A 17,216-nucleotide genomic window follows, 5' to 3' on the forward strand; every position below is an offset into this window, starting at 1 on the left:
CTACTTTGTTCCCTAAGCTAGTCCAGTTGGGTTTCTTGCAACCAATTCCCCAAACAAGGCAAAACCCAACATCGCCTTCTTACAAAGCCGGAGTCAGATGCGCCTATCATTCAGGGGCCGAGGGACATGATACAAACGACTGCTGGTCATTGAAAAGAGTGGTCGAAAATCTGATAGAGCAAGGGAAGATAGTGCTGAGGGACGAGGAGATCCCGAATGTAACTAACAATCCACTACCTGCTCACAATAATGGGCCGCTGATCGGAATGATTTGTGAAGACAAAGAGTTCGACCCTACTCTGAAAGCCATAATTGCCATTGTCGACACAGGAAAGAGGCCTGAAACGAACCAAAAACTAGAAAAGGGGGAAGAGGCCAAAGTTGTAAAGAAAGTGCTTGAGAAGAAGGTGGAGAAGAAAGTGGTACCAGCAAAGGGTGGAGTTCTTTACATACCACGAGGTCAAGCCGAGAAGACGCGGAACTCCGGGATCAAAAAGACGAAACCTATGTATGTGCCAAAAGGGGCCTATGTGGTCCGGGGGACGATTCAACCACCTCGGCTGAATGAGCCAGTGGTTATCGGACGCGTGCCACAAAAGCCAATGACCAACCCGTCCACAGTGCCGTGGAATTATCAAAAGACTTTGGTAATGTACAAAGGTAAAGAGGTCATGGGAGAACTTCCAGAAAATACTTTCATTGGAAGGTATTCAAATACCCAAGAACTGAACAACGCCACACAAAGGTGCTTCCCTCCAAAGAAGCCCGTGAGTGTTGAAGAAGCGGAAATGTTCTTCCAACAAATGAAAATGCCGGATTACGAAGTGATAGATCAGCTGCGCAAGTACCCTGAGCAAGTATCCATGCTGTCATTGTTGATGAGGTCAACCGAGCATCAAAAGATACTGCTGAAAACCCTGGATGAAGCATATGTACCAGTTGAAACCTCGGTGGAGCAACTAGAGCGGATGACAGAGAGATTCTTCGCCGTTAACCAAATCTCTTTCAGCAAGAATGATTTACCCCCGGAGGGAGCAGCACACAACAAGGCTTTGCATTTAACAGTTAAATGCGAGGACTACTATGTCAAACGGGTGATGTTGGATGGGGGATCAGGTGTTGACATTTGCCCGCTCTCCACGCTACAAAGAATGGAAATTGGGACCGGAAGAATCCGACCCAACAATGTCTGCGTAAGAGCTTTCGACGGCATCAAGAGAGATACCATGGGAGAAATAGACCTGTTGTTGGTTATAGGACCAATCGAATTTCGAGTCACCTTCCAGGTGATTGACATGGACACGTCCTATAATTTTCTCCTTGGCAGACCTTGGATCCACGCGGCAGGAGCCGTTCCTTCCACTCTTCACCAGATGGTGAAGTTCGAGTTCAAAGACCGAGAGATCGTGGTCCATGGGGAAGACGAGCATGCCATTTATCGGGACCCATCCATCCCTTACCTTGAACCGAGAGAGGGAAGTGAACATACGGTCTATCAAGCTTTCGAGGTGGTACTGGCAGAGCAGCACGAAGAGGGAATACCTTGCCCCTAGCCTTTCTTGTCTAACGCCTCGTTTATGGTGGCCAAAGAAATGATCCGGCACGGATTTAGGCCAGGGAAGGGGCTTGGACGAACCCTTCAGGGAATAACAGAACCTATTACTTTGCCAATCATCAAGAAACCTTTCGGACTAGGTTTCAAACCTACTCCAGCGGACGAAGAATTGGCAAAGAAAACGAGAAATGAGGGTTGGAAGTTACCTCAACCACTGCCGGATTTATACGCAACTTTCATCGGGCCGAGGTACATTGAAGAATAAGATGATGAGGTCTTCACCGCTGAGGAAATCGAGGAGATATGTGGGGCAATGAGAGAGATGCTCTATGAGGTCCACATGGTTCAACCAGGTGAAGGCACAAGCACTGCTGAGATGCTGTACATGGGGCCGAGCGCCCAACTTCAAAACTGGGAGGCCACGCCATTCCCGACTAGACGGAAGTCCGGGTAGACCTGTCCTGCCACCTTTCCTGTGTCACAAGTTATCTCCAGGACATAACTTGAACGCTTTCTTCTTTTCAATTGTTGCTTTGAATTCCTAGTTGTAAACATTGTTGTCTTCCAACTTTCCAAAGAAAATAATAAAAAAAAATCATCACTGCTTTCCTATTCTTTCTTTTGTTCTGATTTTTATCATTTTTCCTTTTATCTTCCTTTTTAGTCCTAATAATGCGGCTTTAAATATGACATGCTTGCGGACTTCACGCCCAGATCACAATGAGTTATTTAACTACGAATTAATGAACCCAGAACCAGAATATGATGCGGAAGAGGCTTTTAGGGAGATAAACCGAGAGTTGAAATATTTCGAGAATAAACCTAAGCCAAATCTGAATGACACTGAACCGGTAAATTTAGGAACCCCGGAAGGAATCCGGGAGACCAAGATAAACATTCACACGGACAAGAAAACGCGAGAGGCGATAATTCAACTTCTTTTTGAATTCAAAGACGTGTTTGCTTGGTCATATGATGACATGCCGGGACTAGGTGTCGATTTAGTGGTTCACAAATTGCCGATTCATCCTGATTGTCCTCCAGTTCAACAAAAGCAACGAAAGTTCAAAACTGAGGTCAGTGACAAGATTAAGGAGGAGATCACCAAGAAACTGAAAACAGGAGTGATCCGGGTAGTCCAATATACAACATGGTTGGCGAATGTGGTTCCAGTACCAAAAAAGGACGGGAAAACTCGGGTATGTGTAGATTACCGAGATCTGAACAGAGCGAGTCCCAAAGATAACTTCCCGCTGCCCAACATCCACATCCTCGTTGACAATTGTGCCAAACACGAGATACAGTCTTTTGTAGATTGTTATGCTGGGTATCACCAGGTATTGATGGATGAAAAGGACGCCGAGAAAACTGCCTTCACCACGCCTTGGGGCACGTACTGTTACCGGGTCATGCCATTTGGTCTGAAGAATGCTGGGGCTACTTACATGAGGGCCATGACTGCCATTTTCCATGACATGATGCATCAGGAAATAGAGGTGTACGTGGATGATGTGATAGTCAAGTCCAGGACGCAGGATAATCACATCCAAGACTTGAGGAAGTTTTTCGAGAGATTAAGGAAGTATGACTTGAAGCTAAATCCAGCCAAATGCGCTTTCGGAGTTCCGTCGGGCAAACTTTTGGGCTTCATCGTAAGCAGGAGAAGAATTGAGCTAGATCCAACTAAGATAAAATCCATCAGAGATCTACCTCCCCCGAGAACAAAGAAAGACATGATGAGTCTTTTGGGCAGGTTGAATTACATCAGTCGGTTCATTGCCCAGTTGACAAGCACGTGTGAGCCCATATTCAAGCTGTTAAGGAAAGACGCGGCAATCAAATGGACAACTGAATGTCAAGAAGCCTTTGATAAAGTCAAAGAATATCTTTCGAATCCCCCGGTCTTGGTCCCTCCGGAACCAGGAAGGCCACTTTTCTTGTATCTGACAGTCTTGGAGAATTCTTTCGGCTGCGTCCTCGGGCAACAAGACGTAACCGGAAAGAAGGAACAAGCAATCTACTACTTGAGCAAGAAATTCACCAGTTACGAGGCCAAATACACTCTGCTGGAAAGGACATGCTGCGCTCTCACATGGGTTGCTCAAAAGCTGAGACATTATCTCCAAGACCACACTACATTCCTCATAAGCAGGTTGGATCCTTTGAAGTATATATTTCAGAAACCAATGCCTACTGGGAGACTGGCTAAATGGCAAATCTTGCTTACGGAATTCGACATAGTTTATGTCACTCGCACGGCCATGAAAGCCCAGGCGTTAGCAGATCATTTGGCCGAAAATCCGGTCGATGAGGAATACCAGCCATTGGATACTTACTTTCCAGATGAAGAGGTAAACACCGTAGAAGTAATCTCGGAGGAAGTTCATGTTTGGAAGATGTTCTTTGACGGAGCCGTGAACGCCAAGGGTGTAGGGATTGGGGCAATATTGATCTCGCCTTCCGGTCAGCATTATCCCGCCACAGCTAGACTTCGTTTCTTTTGCACAAATAATACAGCTGAGTATGAAGCCTGCATTATGGGCATGCATATGGCAATCGATCAGGATGTCGAAGACTTACTGATTATGGAGATTCTGACCTGATCATCCGGCAGGCTCAAGGCGAATGGGAAACTCGGGATGTCAAACTTATCCCGTACCGACAACATGTGGAGGACCTCAGCAAGCGCTTTACATCAATAGAATTCAGGTACATTCCGAGGTGTCACAATGAACTGGCAGATGCACTTGCTACTTTGGCTTCAATGCTACCCTACCCGGGCAACGCCCACGTCGATCCTTTGGAAATCCAAATCAAGGAAAGACACGGTTACTGCAGTGTAATCAAGGCGGGGTCAAATACGCAGCCTTGGTACCACGACATCAAGAGGTTCCTAAAGACGCAAGAATACCCCGAGCACGCTACTGGAGATCAAATGAGGACAATTAGGCGACATGCAAGTGGTTTCTTTTTGAGCGGTGAATTGTTATATAAGAGGACCCCGGACCTCAATCTCCTAAGATGTGTCGATATCGAGGAGGCAAGAAAGATCATGCACGAAGTACACGCAGGTGTGTGCGGACCTCACATGAACGGGTATGTCTTAGCGAAGAAAATCCTTCGAGCAGGTTATTACTGGATGACCATGGAAAAGGATTGCTTTAGCTTCGTTCGGAAGTGTCATCAGTGTCAGGTGCACGGTGATTTGATTCATGCACCTCCCACGGAACTGCATCCCATGTCCGCACCGTGGCCATTTGTCGCATGGGGCATGGACGTTATTGGACCAATTGAACCAAAAGCTTCGAATGGACATAGGTTTATACTGGTTGCCATAGATTACTTCACAAAATGGGTAGAGGCTGTCACTCTCAAGTCGGTCACTAAGAAAGCTGTGGTGGATTTTGTACACTCGAATCTTATCTGTCGCTTCGGTATTCCTACGACTATCATTACAGATAACGCAGCAAACTTGAACAGTCACTTGATGGGAGATGTATGCGAGTAATTCAAAATAACGCATAGGAATTCCACGCCTTATCGGCCAAAGGCCAACGGTGCTGTGGAAGCGGTGAACAAAAATATCAAGAAGATTTTGAGGAAGACCGTCCAAAGTTCCCGACAGTGGCATGAGCAGTTACCATTTGCATTATTGGGGTACCGCACTACGGTACGCACATCAGTAGGAGCGACTCCTTATCTTTTGGTTTATGGGACCGAGGCGGTAATACCGGCAGAAGTAGAAATTCCTTCGCTTCGAATCATTGTCGAAGCAGAAATCGAGGACAGTGAGTGGGTCAAGACCCGTTTAGAGCAATTGACGTTGATTGATGAAAAGCGGATAGCCGCGGTCTGTCACGGATAGTTATACCAATGAAGGATGGCCTGTGCTTACAACAAGAAAGTCCGACCTCGGAATTTCGAAGTAGGACAATTGGTACTGAGGCGTATTCTGCCGCATCATGAAGAAGCAAAAGGAAAGTTTGCCCCAAATTGGAAAGGCCCATACATCGTAAGGAAAATATTGCCAAGAGGAGCATTGTATCTAGGTGATATCGAAGGAAATGACCCCGACACAGCAGTAAATGCAGATGCAGTCAAGAGGTACTACGTCTAAATCATACTCCAGTGGTCTTGACACGTTTGAAAATGGCGAAGGTTTCATTCCCCACTACTCCCCAAACACTACCCAATTCCCTCTACCAACTTTTGAGCCGCTTACAAAACAAAAAAAAACAAAAAAAAAACAAAACCAAAAACAAAAAAAAATAAAAATAAAATTTGATTGAGGCCTGAACTACGTTTGACTTGATTCCGAAAGGATACGTAGGCAGCCTCTCCCTGAGGTTCAGTCACACCAACAATAAAATCCCATTCACCCTGAAATTGAAAACCGGGGCACGTCGAGCAGTTGAGAAGTTAGTATCACTACCTCTCTTTACCAAGCACAAGCCTTCAAATCAATTACCAAATATGGTGGGGAATCAATAAGCGTCACAAATGAAGACCATCACACTCTGAATTGAGAGAGATAAAATGAGAGAGTCTCGGCGGTGAAAGCCTTCGGGCACCACGAGGCGACGGGAGTAGAGAAACCAAAATGAGAGAGCTTGTTTAGTAAAAACTCGCAAAGAGTGCTAATCAAGCGATGACAAGAAGAGAAATGAGAGAGGTCAGCCAGCGAAAACCCACAAAGGGCGCTGTTAACCGAAAAAGAATGACGCCATCCTAAGAAAGTTTCGGCAGAGTGCCACCAGTTTGAAATCACAGATCCGTTCTGGTTCAGGAAAACGCAAGCTCTTAGAAGGTCAGACGTCCAGTCCAAAAAGCATGTCATGTTATTTAAAGCCAGCGTTATCTTCCTCAGATAAGTCTTTCTCATCCCGAAAAGGGTATTCCTTTTCTGATTTGTTTTTCCCTTTCTTTGTTTCTTTTCGAATCCCTTTTGCATTTTTAACCCCGAATTCAGGACATACCGGAAAGGGCAGGTGGCATGGTTTGTTTGCACGGAATCCCGTCTCATGAAGGAAAGCGCCTCATCTCGTTGGTATGATTGCCCAAGCATGATGAATCATGACGTTTGATGGTGTTGCAGAGTAAAGAAGAAAGAGAGAAATCTTGAAATCTTACCCAGCAAGTCCACCTTCAGACAAATCCCCATGGAGTCTCTCCCTGTACAAATCCCCACAGAGTTTCTCCTTTTGTACAATCTCCCACAAAGTCTCCCCAGTACAAAAAAAAAACTGTTGGGATTTCACCACCACATCCCCAGCAAGTCCTTTTGTAAATATTCCCCAACAAGCTTACCCCAACAAACCCTGGGAAACTCGTTTTGAAACAAAAACCGGGCATACCCCATTGTACAAAATCCACACAAAGAATCCACTTTGTGAATATTCCCCCCACAGAGCTTCCTTTTGTACAAATCCCCACAGAGTATCTCCAATAAAATCCCCATTGAGAACCTTCAATCAAAACGGGACAAAAGAAGAAAAAAAAAAGAGAGGCCTTACGAGGCAGATCATCACAGAATCTGGAAATACAAGCCTGAAAAATCTGGAAGGGTTTCGCCATTCGAATCAAATCAATGGCGGAACTTCACAACAGAAAACAAAGACGCAAGAAATCAACTGGAAACGATCAAGCTCACCAAACCGACCGTCATTCCCGAACTAACAATGATCCTTTGTCTGAAAGGTTGAAACAAGTATAATCAAAGACAACCGTGCAAGAAGCAGGTGTCACCCAAAGAAGAAGGTACACGGGTACAAGAAATACTTTGGCAATGATGAATTCACTCGAAAGGTAAGTTTCCACGAAACTCCCTTTTATCTTCTACTAAAACAAGAAAATTCAAAAGAAAAGAGATCGTTTAGTATTCTCGAACTTTGTCCCCAGCTAGTCAGCATTAGGGTTTTAAACCCTAAACTGAACTTTTTTCCTTTAATCAGCATTAGGGTTTTAAACCCTAAACTGAACCTTTTTTCTTCTTCTTCTTTCAGCCAGCATTAGGGTTTTAAACTCTAAACTGAGCTTTTTCATGTAATCAGCATTAGGGTTTTAAACCCTAAACTGAATTTTTCTTTTAGTCAGCATTAGGGTTTTAAACCCTAGACTGAACTTTTTCCTTTCAGCCAGCATTAGAGTTTTAAACTCTAAACTGAGCTTTTTCATGCAATCAGCATTAGGGTTTTAAACCCTAAACTGAACTTTTTCCTTTCCGCCAGCATTAGAGTTTTAAACTCTAAACTGAGCTTTTTCATGCAATCAGCATTAGGGTTTTAAACCCTAAACTGAATTTTCCTTTTAGTCAGCATTAGGGTTTTAAACCCTAAACTGAACTTTTTCCTTTCAGCCAGCATTAGAGTTTTAAACTCTAAACTGAGCTTTTTCATGCAATCAGCATTAGGGTTTTAAACCCTAAACTGAATTTTCCTTTTAGTCAGCATTAGGGTTTTAAACCCTAAACTGAACTTTTTCCTTTCAGCCAGCATTAGAGTTTTAAACTCTAAACTGAGCTTTTTCATGCAATCAGCATTAGGGTTTTAAACCCTAAACTGAACTTTTTCCTTTCAGCCAGCATTAGAGTTTTAAACTCTAAACTGAGCTTTTTCATGCAATCAGCATTAGGGTTTTAAACCCTAAACTGAATTTTTTCATTTAGTCAGCATTAGGGTTTTAAACCCTAAACTGAACTTTTTCCTTTTCAGCCAGCATTAGGGTTTTAAACTCTAAACTGAGCTTTTCCATGCAATCAGCATTAGGGTTTTAAACCCTAAACTGAATTTTCCTTTTAGTCAGCATTAGGGTTTTAAACCCTAAACTGAACTTCTTCCTTTCCGCCAGCATTAGAGTTTTAAACTCTAAACTGAGCTTTTCCATGCAATCAGCATTAGGGTTTTAAACCCTAAACTGAATTTTCCTTTTAGTCAGCATTAGGGTTTTAAACCCTAAACTGAACTTCTTCCTTTCCGCCAGCATTAGAGTTTTAAACTCTAAACTGAGCTTTTTCATGCAATCAGCATTAGGGTTTTAAGCCCTAAACTGAACATTTTCCTTTCAGCCAGCATTAGATTTTAAACTCTAAACTGAGCTTTTTTATGCAATCAGCATTAGGGTTTTAAACCCTAAACTGAGCTTTTTCATTTAGTCAGCATTAGGGTTTTAAACCCTAAACTGAACTTTTTCCTTTTCATCCAGCATTAGGGTTTTAAAACCCTAAACTGAGCTTTTCCATGCAATCAGCATTAGGGTTTTTAACCCTAAACTGAATTTTTCTTTTAGTCAGCATTAGGGTTTTAAACCCTAAACTGAACTTTTTCCTTTCAGCCAGCATTAGGGTTTTAAACCCTAAACTAAGCTTTCCCATGTGATCAGCATTAGGGTTTTAAACCCTAAACTGAGTTTTCCTTTAATCAGCATTAGGGTTTCAAACCCTAAACTGAACTTTTCCTTTAATCAGCATTAGGGTTTTAAACCCTAAACTGAATTCTTTCTCTGTTCGGCATTAGGGTTTTAAACCCTGAACTGAAACTTTCCCCAGCTAGTCGGTATTAGGGCTCCAACCCTGAACTGAGCATGCATATCCTCTTTCATCAATTTTATGAACTTCCTGGTAAATAATTAATGAAATTTTCCTAGTGAAACTGGGGCAGAAAATTTCGTTCGTTTGTTTTCTCCCGCAGGTCTGACCTCGACCCACATGGATCGAAATGACCCACGAGATGAGTCCCAGTACGGAATCAAAAAAAAAAGAAAAAAAGAGAGATGTCCCGAGATATCGGAGTAAATGGAAGGCGGATTGACTCCAACATTTGATTAAGGTCTTGAACCCTGCCAACCGCGTCTCACTCAGTATCCCGAAGATTAAAACAAGTCGCCGCAACTCGCAAGCATCAAGATTCAGATCGGAGTCTGCAAGCAGAATCAGCTAAGACCCAAGATCAAGTCGTAAAAGAGTCATAGATAGGAATCTTGTAACTAGCAGTTGACATACATATAAGTATTCAGTTCAGTTTCTAATTTTCGTTTGGTTGTAATAAGGCGGTCAGTGACGCAGCAGTGACAACAGCAACAGCAGTAGCAGCAAGCATTGCAATCCCATGGTAGTCCCAGCTACCAAAACTTCTCGAACTACATTGACCTAATTCCTGTTTAGCCCAGGATATGTAGGAAATCTTTGAAGCAAGATTCGGTCAGATCTCTCAAAAAAAAAACATGCTTCATACGGAGTGGTCTATAGGCAAAAATCGCTCATATACGCTCACTTTATCTTTGCACGAAAACCCTTCGTTTTTCCGAACAAAGAGGGGCAGCTATGAGCACGTGATTTTTGTTTCGCACGACAATCGCTCCAAAAAGAAATAAAAAAATAATAATTGGCCCTGCTGTACAATTTTTGGATTTCTGTGCGGCACTTTGTTGATTTATTTGTGACTTCGGCCCATTTTTATTTATTTACTTTATTAAAACAAAATTCAAAAAATATATGTGTCCTGCATAATTCGAACCGTAATCCGGTCGTTAAATAGAAAATCATGAATAGGCATCTTCGTCCGTGATTTTATTTTGTTTGACTTTACCTGTTTTGAAATATTTTAGTGTGTGTGCAAATAATTGTATTGAGTGTGTATTTAATTTTAATTTGATTTTTTGGCTTAGTTTTGTTTTAAAATAAATAAGAAAAAAGAAATAAATAAAAGAAATAAAATAAAGAAAGGACCCACTCCCTTCCGGACTTGGGCCAATTTTAACAAAATTGGCCCAAACAAACAGCCCAAGACCCAGGCCTGCCCGGTCCAGGCCACCTGATGCCCAGGACGTCCAAACGACGACATTTTAGTCCAGTGTGATCTGGGCCGTTGATCTCATATTGATCAACGGCCAAGATCACTTCCCCACAACCCACTGAGGAACCCGACCCATTCACACCCGGACCGACCCCAACCCTTTACCCTTGAAACGACACCGTTCCACTTAAGCCATCAGATCCAGACCGTAGATCTAGATTGATCTAACGGTTTAGATCAATCCACCCACTAACTATATAAGTTCATAACCTTACCCTACCCCCCCTATCCAACACCCCAGCCTTCGTCTCCACAGACCAGGCCCTTAAACCCTAGCCGCCCCTGTATACTTTCACCATGAAAGCCGGCGGCATGGACGCCGACGACCTTCCCCTTTACACCTAGAACCCCCTTGCCATCCCGAACATAGATCTGTTAACCATGTAGTTCGAATCCCTCCCCACCTTCTCGAATCTTCATTTGAAGATTCGAGTCAAAACTCGATCTACACAGTTTAACCCCAGCCTCACACCAGACACTCCCCAGACCCCCCTCGTGACCAAACCATACTTGGTTTTGTCCGAATCTGACCAGGGAAGCATGAATCCCAGATCTTAGTTTTGGAACTTTGTAAGTTCTTCATCACTGGCCCATGTCCGTCCGAGCAAAAGAGATTAAGGTCTAATGGACCTTAATCGAAGTGTTTCTCATCTGAGAAACACTTCGATTAAAGTCCGTTCAGCCTTAAGAAAGGACTGTCCAAATCCGAGTTCAAACTTTTAACTTTTCAAGTTTTAAGGTGAGTCTGCTTTATTCCCTTTATTTGTTTTAGTCCGTGTGATTTATTTTAAATGTCTGTTCATGTTTTGTTTCAATTTGTGTCTTTGAATTTTTACCAACTTCTGTTTGTCCACCTTGCCTGAACCACTGTGTTTGTTTGAACCCCTCCTATTCTGATAAGACATGTGTATTGGTTGTATTCCAAATTTGTACTGACTAGTTGACTCCTCGAGTGCATTTTTGCTTAGTCAGTATAATTCGAACCATGTATCAATACTGTTTAAATGTCTGATTTTTGGCTACGATTGTGTATGTTAATGCTAATATAGTCGAGTCGACATGTGTCGTCAATTAGTTTCAGCTATCCGAACAATAACAAATCAACTTACTTCTGCTAAGCATGTGTTGAGTCAATTAAGAACCAGTTTTTGTTTACTTATAGCTGTTGAATTGATCAGTAATGTAAAAAGGATTGTTTGGTTTAAATTCTGAATTGGAAGGCATGTGCACTCGTGCACAACATGTGCATTGGTGCACCTCATGTGCTTTGTGCACAGCTTGTGGCCTGCATAAAGGTTTTTGTTAAGTTTTAAACAATTTGACAGCATATGCTGTCAGGAATATTCTACTGCCCATACCTTGCTTTAAGTTTAAAAAGTATTAAACCTTTTAAAAGTTAAGTCTGCCAGGGAATGTTGATGGAGGTTATATACTTAAATAACTTATTGGAATCTGAAAAGGAAAAAGGCACATGGGAGGGGTACTGTGATATTCTGAAAACAGGCTGTTAAAAGAGATAGTTTTGAGGCTTATAAAGGAGGATTTGAGAAAGAGGAGACCCAGGAGTTAGAGGTTAGAAGAGAGATACACACTGAACCTTGAGGGCTGAAAAAACACATAGAGAAATACACACACTGTGAGGGTATAAGAGAAAAGGGGGGCTGAGAAAAAGAGGACCTGAGAGATAAAAGGGGCATCTGAGGATAGGCAGAAAGAAAAAAAGAAAACACACTGTGAGGAGTTTTGAAAGAGAGAGTTTGAAATACATACAGGGAGAGACATACAGAAGAGAGAAACATACATTGTGAGGATAGAAAAGAAAAAGAAAGAGTTGGCAGAAATAGAAAGAGAGCAAGAAAGAGATAAAACAGATTAAGAAATCACAAACTTGGTCTTGTTTGTCTGAAGTTCATCTATTGTCAATACGTTAGGCAGTGTTCCTTCTTCTAAATTTCAATCGAGATTATTGTTAGTGTTTTGTTGCATTTGGTATATTCCGGAATTAGATTGTCTGGAGTATTGTTGCCATCACACTGTGTGCTGTTTCATTTGGCTTGTTTCTTCTTCAACTCTAGTTCCACCTCGCAACAGAATCCTTTCTGTTGTGCTGTTCTGATTGCTGCTGCTATTTTGCTCACTACTGCTGCTGCATTTCTGTCCTGCTGCTACTGTTAAGTCTGTTTCTTGCTGCTGCTGATTCCCCATCTTCTTCTTCTTCTCCTTTGCATTTTCAGCATTTTCAGGTACACATTTCAAGTCCCATATTGATGTAATTGAAACAGTTTGAAAGCATGAAATGAAAAAGGTTGAAGAAGTTCAAGTATTTGTTGTAATATTCATAGTACATTAACAGGCCTATGAAAACTGATTAGTTTATAGTTCAACAGTTCAAAAGTATGTACTGATATTCGACTGAGTTTATCCTGTTGTATTTTAGCTCGGTAGTTGTTTGTTAATATGGGCATGCATACTTCGACCTTATACAATACTGTTCCTGTTTCATTTAGTTTTTTTTTTTAGTCAAGATTAGTCCACATAAGTTTAGTTAAGTTCAACTCGAGAAGTGTTCGGATTAAGTGTTGTACTTCGTTAGCTCGTACATGATCTTTTTGTCAAATTAAAACATTTTACTTTGCTAGTTATCCTTTAATCTAGCCCAAATAAGTTCAGTTAAATTCAACAAGAAATCTTTTCGTATGTAATGTTCGGATCAAGTATTGCATTTCATCGATCTCATATGTAATCTTTTTGTTCGACCAAAACATTTTCGTAAGGCATGATGTTTCTTTTACTTTATAAGTAATTAATCAGAAATTGATAGGAGTCTGATTTAGGCCAAAACATATACTTCAATTAAGCATACATTTTTCGTTCTTCTATCTCTGGAAACTAAAATAATAGAGATGTAGTCACTGTAGGATACCCTTCTGAAATAATGAGACGGGCCTCGCCAAATAAATACAAACTGCGGGGCCCTCAATAATTGACAATGATAAATATTTAGAGTTTGGGAGGGACGGTTTAGTGAATTCCACTGCCTTCCCCAAAGATAATAACGCGTTTAGATTCTTTAGGCGCGACTTTAATTAAATTACATTCTTAAATTCGGGTGCGCATTTATGTGGCCCAAATTCAAATCTCAACGGAGTCGAAATGTGTTAACAACTACGGGTGCATTGATTGTGACGTGGTTCGAGATGCATTTTCACGACGTTGCAATTCTATAAAAATAAATGATAATAATAAAAGCGGTTTAAACTTAATAAAAGCACATAAGTCACAACATGTATTTAAATCAGATATTTAGTCATTATAACAATTTAAGCGACCGTGCTAGAACCACGGGATTCGAGGGTGCCTAACACCTTCCCTCGGGTCAACAGAATTCCTTACTTAGAATTTCTGGTTCGCAGACTTCATTTGGAAAAGTCGAAAATTTCCTCGATTTGGGATTCAAGATAAACTGGTGACTTGGGACACCAAAAACCAAACCTTTCCCAAGTGGCGACTCTGAAGTAAATAAATAATCCCATTTCGAATATTGTCACTTAAATTGGAAAAACTCCACCCGCGCATTTAACCCTTCGGGGCCGGGCGCGCAAAAAGGAGGTGTGACAACCCGAAGGAGGTAACTTCGCAGTTTCTAGTTTGAGTGTATGCGGACAAGTTCTTTGCATAGCTCAAACTTGTCTCTTGGTACCACTTTGGTCAGCATATCAGAAGGATTCTCACTTGTATGAATCTTTTTGACCTGTAAAGATTCGTTCTCCACCTGCTCACGAATCCAATGATATCTCACATCTATGTGTTTGGTCCTTGCATGGTACATAGAGTTCTTGCTAAGGTCTATTGCACTTTGACTGTCACAATAGACGACATACTTCTTCTGATGCAATCCAAGCTCTTGAAGGAACCGTTTGAGCCATATCATCTCCTTGCCAGTTTCTGTAGCGGCAATGTACTCTGCTTCAGTTGTTGAGAGTGCAACACACTTCTGCAACCTCGACTGCCATGATATAGCTCCCCCTGAAAATGTAAACAAATATCCCGTAGTAGATTTTCTATTATCAATGTCACCTGCCATATCAGCATCTGTAGAGCCCTTCAAGATTGGATCAGATCCTCCAAAGCACAAACAATCTCCCGTGGTACCTCTCAGGTACTTGAGTATCCACTTGACTGCTTCCCAATGTTCCTTTCCAGGATTTTAAAGAAACCTGCTGACAACACCAACTGCGTGAGCAATATCAGGTCTAGTGCATACCATTGCATACATGACGCTTCCGACTGCTGAAGAATAAGGAACTTTAGCCATGTTCCCTTTCTCCTCCACTGTTGTAGGACACATCTTCTTACTCAACTTTAGATGACCAACAAGAGGTGTGCTGACTGGCTTAGCATTCCTCATGTTGAAGCGTTCTAGTACACGTTCAATGTACTTTTCCTGAGATAACCACAACTTTCTACTTGTTCTCTCTCGAACTATCTTCATCCCTAGAATTTGTTGTGTTGGGCCCAAGTCCTTCATATCAAATGACTTGGACAGATCTCCCTTCAACTTTGCTATCAACCCCTTATCTTTTCCTACAATTAACATGTCATCCACATACAACAACAATATAATAAAGTTATTCTCAGAAAATCTTTTGAAGTATACACATGGATCAGAATAGGTCTTTAGGTATGTTTGACTTTTCATGAATGAGTCAAACTTCATGTACCACTGCCTTGGTGCCTGCTTCAATCCATAAAGACTCTTATTCAATTTGCACACCATGTGTTTCTTTCCATCTACTTCAAATCCTTCTGGCTGCTCCATATAAATCTCCTCTTCCAAATCTCCATGAAGAAATGCAGTTTTCACATCCAACTGTTCCACTTCAAGATCTAGGCTAGCTGCTAAGCTCAAAATTGTTCGAATAGAAGTCATTTTGACAACAGGTGAGAAAATTTCGTCAAAATCAATACCTTTCTTTTGTTCGAAGCCTTTAACCACCAATCGAGCTTTGTATCTGACCAGCTTGCCATTTCCATCTTTCTTGAGTTTAAAGACCCATTTGCATTTGAGTGGTCTTTTACCCTTTGGAAGTTCAACCAGCTTGTATGTGCCATTTTTCTGTAGAGATTCCATCTCTTCTTGCATAGCTTTCATCCACTGGTTCTTTTCTGGATGGGACAACACCTCCTTAAGACTTTCTGGCTCCCCCTCATCACTGATGAGGACATACTCTGTGGAAGGGTACCTGCATGACTCTACCCTTGGCCTCTCTGATCTCCTCAGAGGTTGAGGTTGTTCTTCTCCCTGAGTGGGGTGCTCCACTTCCTCGACACCTTCATCAAGTTGCTCCCCCTGCTCAATAACCTCACCAGGTTGCTCCCCCTGCTCGGCAACCTTGTCGGTCGTACTTTCTGCACTTGTGGGATTGTTAGAAGTAGAAGGAATAGTAACAAGGTTAGGAATTATACCATTCTTCGCCTTTTCTGACATATCAGCAGCAGTTCCAACTTCACTTTCTCGGAAGACTACATCTCTGCTTCTGATGACCTTCTTCTTTACAGGATCCCACAGTCTGTACCCGAACTCTTCATCTCCATATCCGATAAATATGCAGGGAACAGATTTATCATCCAGCTTTGTTCTCTGCTCTTTTGGTACATGTGCAAAAGCTCTACAACCGAACACCTTTAGATGCGAGTAGGACACCTCCTTGTTGGTCCAAACTCTCTCTGGGATTTCAAACGCCAACGAAACTAATGGACTCCTATTGATCAGGTAACAGGCTGTCTGAACTGCTTCACCCCAGAATGACTTAGGCAGTTTAGCCATTCTGAGCATGCTTCTCACCTTCTCCACAATGGTGCGGTTCATCCTCTCGGCTATGCCATTGTGTTGTGGGGTTCCAGGAACTGTCTTTTCATGTCTGATCCCGTGACTTAAACAATACTCTTCAAATTCCCTTGAAGTGTACTCACCTCCATTGTCACTTCGAAGACGCTTTAGCTTTCGACCCATCTCCCTTTCTACTAGAGCATGAAGCTTCTGGAAAACTTGAAACACCTGATCTTTGGTTTTCAAAATATAAACCCATAATTTTCATAAAGCATCATCAATAAAAGTAACAAAATATTTGTTACCGCCCATTGATTCAATTTCCATTGGGCCGCAAACATCAGAATATACTAAATCAAGTATATTCAATTTTCTTTCAGACGATGTCTAAAATGAGACTCTATGCTGCTTACCAAATAAACAGTAATCACAAGGTTTTACCGTTGTACCTTTGGCATAAGAAATAAGTGATTTCTTGGCAAGAATCTGCAATCCCTTCTCGCTCATATGACCCATTCTTTTGTGCCACAAATCTGCAGAAATCTCATCTTGTACTGCGTTCAATTCACCTTGGCATATTTCTGCATTTGTCTTGTACAACGTGCCACGAGCAACTCCCTTTGCAATCACCAATGATCCCTTAGTGAGTCTCCACTTTTGATTTGCAAAATAGTTCTCGTATCCATCTCGGTCTAAAGCAATTCCCGAGATCAAGTTCATCCGCAAATCAGGTACATGCCGCACATCCTTTAGAACCAATGTGCATCCGACATTTGTCTTGATACAAATGTCACCAATCCCCGCAATCTTTGAGTAACTTGTGTTACCCATTCTCACTGTGCCGAAATCACCTGCTACATATCTGCAAAAAAGATCTCTTACCGGTGTGGCATGGTAAGATGCCGCTGTGTCAACCACCCATTCCGACTCTGGACCTGACAGGTGCATGCATTCTTCTTCCTCATTTATAAAGAGGACAACA

The sequence above is a fragment of the Nicotiana tabacum genome, chromosome 6, assembly GCF_000715075.1.
Source record: "Nicotiana tabacum cultivar K326 chromosome 6, ASM71507v2, whole genome shotgun sequence".
Lineage (NCBI taxonomy): Eukaryota > Viridiplantae > Streptophyta > Magnoliopsida > Solanales > Solanaceae > Nicotiana > Nicotiana tabacum.